The sequence below is a fragment of the Dreissena polymorpha genome, chromosome 6 (genome assembly GCF_020536995.1).
Source record: "Dreissena polymorpha isolate Duluth1 chromosome 6, UMN_Dpol_1.0, whole genome shotgun sequence".
Taxonomy (NCBI): Eukaryota; Metazoa; Mollusca; class Bivalvia; order Myida; family Dreissenidae; genus Dreissena; species Dreissena polymorpha.
The window spans coordinates 110,483,046-110,488,784 of record NC_068360.1 but is presented as its reverse complement, the minus strand read 5'-3'; positions in this window follow the sequence as shown (position 1 = coordinate 110,488,784).

The window sequence follows — 5,739 nt, the reverse complement described above, 5'->3', positions numbered from 1 at the left end:
ACCTGTTGTTGGTAAGAAGTAAACAAATTTAAATGACTAAATACTGCAATTACGTTTCTAAAATCCTTGAACAAACAACTTTGGACACACATCATCATGTAACGCGTCCGATTTTTTGTGTTTCCTTTCGTTTATTTAAAAATGCATGTTTTCACAATAGAATAAGCAAACACAGTTTAACTAGCATATGAACAGAGTTACGTCAGTTACAGGAAACAACAATAAATGACAACATTCAAAAGCATAAGTTGAAAACATAAAACATGTAGAAGTATACAGTGAATTAACTTTGTTATGTTTAATAGTTATTTAGATCAAAATTTGCGAATAATAAGGGGTTAACTTGTCAGAGATCAAAATTTATTTTAACTCTGGTTACTGATTTCTTTATTAAACCAGGAAAATGTAACCCGTTTTTCATCGATTTACCAGTGGAGTGCATTTTAACCATTTCTCTCAATTGTGTCACCCTCATGTTTATCATGTGGGTTGAAATGTGTGTCACGGTTAAGTATATAGGATTTGATCAACATGAAACCTGTAAGGCATGATTGGAAATGGATTGCGGTGGTTTGCTTAAATCTGGTTGTTCGTGATTCTGGGAAAGGTAGTATAGCTATTATTTTGTTCAATTTGACTAAGTAACAAATCGTACAAAACAATCAACAATCAAGCAAAAAGAAACATAATAATAATATTTCAATTTCAAAGAATAATTTAACATTACCATTAAGGGGACAGAGCATACTGTAACTTCTCTCGTGTACGCGTAATACGAATGTGTGTGTACGAATGCGAATTTCATACGCAGTAATGCACTGGCGGGTATAGCAAAGTCGAGATTGTGTATATTCCTTTAAAACTGTATAGAACGGACCGCATTACACTAATTGAAAACGGAGGCCTTCCAATGCATACCTTATATTTCCAAAGGACTTTCTGAGAGAGTGTGGATACGCCGTGAGCAACAGATATAAATGCCATTTACCAAATAAAACACGTGTGTATGTTATGGTAGTAACTGAGACGAAACATGCTAACTTGCATCCCAATATCAGTTGGGAAATTTTCAAAATACCTTACCACCCACTGTAAAAATCGCCTTCTCAGATAAAGCGGTGACATGACGCCATTTGAGGTTATCTTACTTTTCGTTCAATTCAGACATTTATGTTTTAAGAATATAATGGGATAAATATACTGTCAAGAATACTCGTTAAAACATATATCTATGCGATGCTTGCTCAGTATGGGTTTCTCTATTTAACCTAAGTATATTCGGTTGGGTATGACTCTTGCATAATCTAGGCCACTACTGTCGACAATAAATTTTACTAAAGGTACACCGTGTACTGTTTTAAACTCTTCGAAATATGATATTATCGCAAGCGTACGTCTCGCTTAAGACGAATACAAAATAATATAGTGTAAATAAATCGAGAACATTCGTTAGAAAGACCTAATATTCTGCCACGTGAATCTGTGTTGTATATACAAATGTATATCAATTACAACACAAATCATTAGTTTAAATTCTAAAAAAATCAATTTGAATCGAATAATAACATTACACATAGTTCATTCCGTAGAAATTATCACGTATGGTCTAGTCAAGTACCATAAGATTTGCCTGAATTAAAAGTAAATTAAGACGTATAGTAGAATCAAATGATGCGTCATCATTAGCTATCCCTGTACGTCACACCATAACTAATGTTATCTCGTGGAAAACAAACCTATATCAAGATGTCGTTTTTATGCATAGGTCTTCATTATGTTCGTAATTTCTTTCTCGAATTGCGTTGACTGTGACATATAAATAACACACAATTATTGTTTTTTTTTAAATAATTAAACTCGCTAATATTTTGATACAATGGTTGCACATTCGACCTACACGCACTCGCTCCTAAGGCGGACAAACTTAATGGACGTTGCTTCAAATGTTTGGTGTTGTAGCAATGTTGAATTGGATAAAATGTCAAAAACAATGCGTACATGTCAACCCGCATATAAGGCATTGCTCAGCATTGAAAAAATACGAACGCACTAAATGTTGGACGCTGTCAATAAACATAGATAACGTGTTAAATAAAAAGCAAACTATTTAGGTGTTAGCAAAAACAAACATGTGTAGACCTGCAAATAACTGTATCATACATCGCTTAAGTGTTGTATGGCTTAAAATAACAAACCGATTAAATAATTTGGAAAAGAACACAAATTCCTACCCACCAAGTTAAACCCTGAGCGGAAATGACGAAGATTATTTAATTATGGAAGGGAATATCTGCAAGGTGATAATTCTGCAAAATGGCATCAATGTATTGCCATCGAACACATCTTACAGCAGTGTCACATCGTACTGTCTTGTCATCGCATAGTTTTTTTTTGCGGACATGGATGCTAACAAAACGCTATAGAAGAGGGCAAAGTACTATGGTGCGATATCGTAGTTTTATTTCAGCTAGGTAGACGCTTCTCTTAACATGCGGGTTGATTTGATAGTCAACATTCCTGACGAATAATTTGCCTACGGGTAGTAAATCCTCTTCGCTCGAGGAGGCAAACACATAACAAATATAGACTATATTAAAATACGATGTGATCAAAGCCATGATTCCAATTCACACGCTCGAACATGTGCAAACTTACAATCACGTTTTAATTACTAGTTTATAGTTATACTCAAACGTTTATTAAAAGCGTCCATGATTTTTGGCGCATAATGAAAAAAAAAACAAACACGCTGTATTGCTAGAAAGATGTAACACGCATTCAAATGTGTTCACGTTCAATTGTACATACACGAGCAACTGAAGAATGTCATACATCATGTGCCACTTAAATGTCCCTTGGGATTCCAATGTCTGTGCTGACTATACGGGGAAAATTTAATTTACTTACCACATTCTTAATTCAGTTTTCCTTAGTCCACACCTGCGTTCGTGTTTACTGAATTTGAATATAAATATGTATAAACACAATTTCTGCCTTTTGAACTCTGTATTAAAACATGAATTTTCAATAAATTGTTAAGTGCTCACTAATGCATTGACCTCGGACAAAGAAAAGTAGCGCATGTACATGTCGGACTGCTATTGCATATATACACACGTATTATTCATGTAACAATGTATGAATAACTACGAATGTACTAAAACTCAGTGTATTCTCCTGAACGTTTAATTTCAAAGAGTATAGCAGTTTTCAAACGTTTACGTAAATAACATACACACTGCCCAAAATCAGAAGGGGTTTGGTGTCTTATAATGTGCGATCAAGTCGAACCTTGAATATTTGGATATGTTTATATAAATGGAAATATGCTTGAATTTTGGAAGTGCTCAATAAATGTGAACGGTATAACATTAAACTAATCGGACATAATACAGTTGTAAAAAAATGCAATACACATTTCTTCTTTAACCCATTTATGCCTAGCGTCTACAGAAAAGGCCTTGGCAAAAAGCGTAGACCCAGTAGCAAGATGCGGCGTCTCATCAGGATCTGCGTTGTTTGCTTATAGGAATTTATGTCATAACTATTATAAATATAGAAATAAATATACTAGACATCCCTATTTTTATTAATAAATTGATCCAATTTAGAAGGACTAGGCATAAATGGGTTTAAATAATCATATAAAAATACCATTTCAAAAGAACATTTCTGACAAAATACACTACATCGTATCGCAGGTTAGGTATAGCTGCAGTGCAGTATGCCATTCGACCAACATAATTTATAAGAAGATGGTAAGACAATTCATATACCTTTCAGGTCGGTGGTATTGGTATCAATGTTATCAATGAAGAAATTGTATATTTGTTTTACTGGAATTGATAGTGAAGTCAATCATGAAGATCAATGAACGTGCCATTTTCTAATTATTCGAACATATACGAATTTGATTCATTAGCTCATGTATTTTTAAGAAGAAGCTTTGCACGATATTATGTTGGTCTAATTTATAATGAAATAGAGATCATTTTTCATCAGACACGATATTCTGCAATAGTTTTATTCAAAGTGTATGCGTGCCCAATACGCATTATTGCAATATTTGCAATATGAAAGAAGATGCTCATGTTACCAATAAGGCCGAATAATTTGTGGCGAACTGGAAATGCTGTTTAAGCAAAAAATAATATAATCTCAACACTTCGATTCATAGTTCTGTATTTACAAGGAATCGTTATCAATACAATTTACTTTCCAGCAAGGACTATAACATAGAGGTTATTTAATCTTGTGCATTGGCGTGTGATGTTATTGGAGAAATGCATTGAATGTTGAAAGTGTTGATATAACATAAGTAACCATGGCGATTTCTAAAATCACAATTATGTGGACATTATATTTAGAATTATTATAACTCTTAATGAACATTTTACAATCAGCGCTACTTACTGTCGTATGTGTAGTTGATCACTACTGTAGAACCTTAATTATTCTTCATGACCACTGAGTCAAACAAACAACTTGTACAAACGAGCCAACATATGTATCAACAGCATGAACACCTCCGCTTTTTCCATCAAGTGTCCTCGATGATTAAATTGTGACCGGAGTCAAAATATCACTGTAAACGTTCGTTTAGTCGTGCAACTTACGGTTTATATGGACAATTACGTGTTTAAAATGGCAAGCTTCGCCGTTATATTATTCTAAGCCTTACCTGATAAATTACAAAAATATCAGGCAGTAACCTTTTTTTTCAGTAGGTGTTTATGATCAAAATGTCGATTTTTTCAAAGAAAAAAAAGTTAAATTAGCTCAAAGTCACATCACATTTTATCAACGTATATGCTACATGAGGCTATGTATATAAAACATTAATCAATGTTTTATTTAATTGCAAGTCGATATATTTGATACACCATGCAATACCTATGTTTTTTTTTTTGTTTTTTTTTGTTTTTGTTTTTTTTTCCCGTGTTTAGTACTTTATTCACTACATAATATATGCACATACCATCATTTTACACAGGGAAAAGTACATATATATATAAACATATGGAATACATGAACATGAAAAAGGATGTGATGTTTTAAATAATGAAGGACACAAACGAATACAAGTAGAAAAGCATATGAAGTAGATATATTAACATATTTATCTTCTTTTTTCCCTTAAATTTAAGAAAACAGATTTAAATCACAAAATTATTCCATTTTTGAGTATGTTTTTCAGTTTTACCCTTCCAGCTTGCGATTATCTCTTCGATTTTTATTTTGTATTTAAAATATTCCAAAAATCTTTGAAAAATTGGTGGACATCGTTGATATTTGCATTTAAATATAAAATAGTTTCCTAGTAATACAATAAAATTGATACAGTTTGAGCAGTTTCTATTGTTGATAAAAGTATTACAAAGTGAAATACATTCATAAGACAATTTGAAATCAGTACAAATGCTAAGTTGGGATTTTATATATGTCTCAATGTTGTTCCAAAAAATATGAACATTAGGACAATTCCAAAACAAATGCATATTAGTTTCAACAGACATTGAACATAAATCACAGAGACTAGATTCTACAATGCCATATTTAAACAGGTTTTCGTTGTTGGGAACAATGTTCATCATATATTTATACTGGAACGTTCTTAAGGAGGAATCTATTGTGATTTGAATATAATTTGTGAATATTGATTCCCAATGTAACTGTTTATTAAAAACCATTTCCCATTTGTGTTCTTGTTTGTTGTTTTTTATATGTGTATTCTCTATT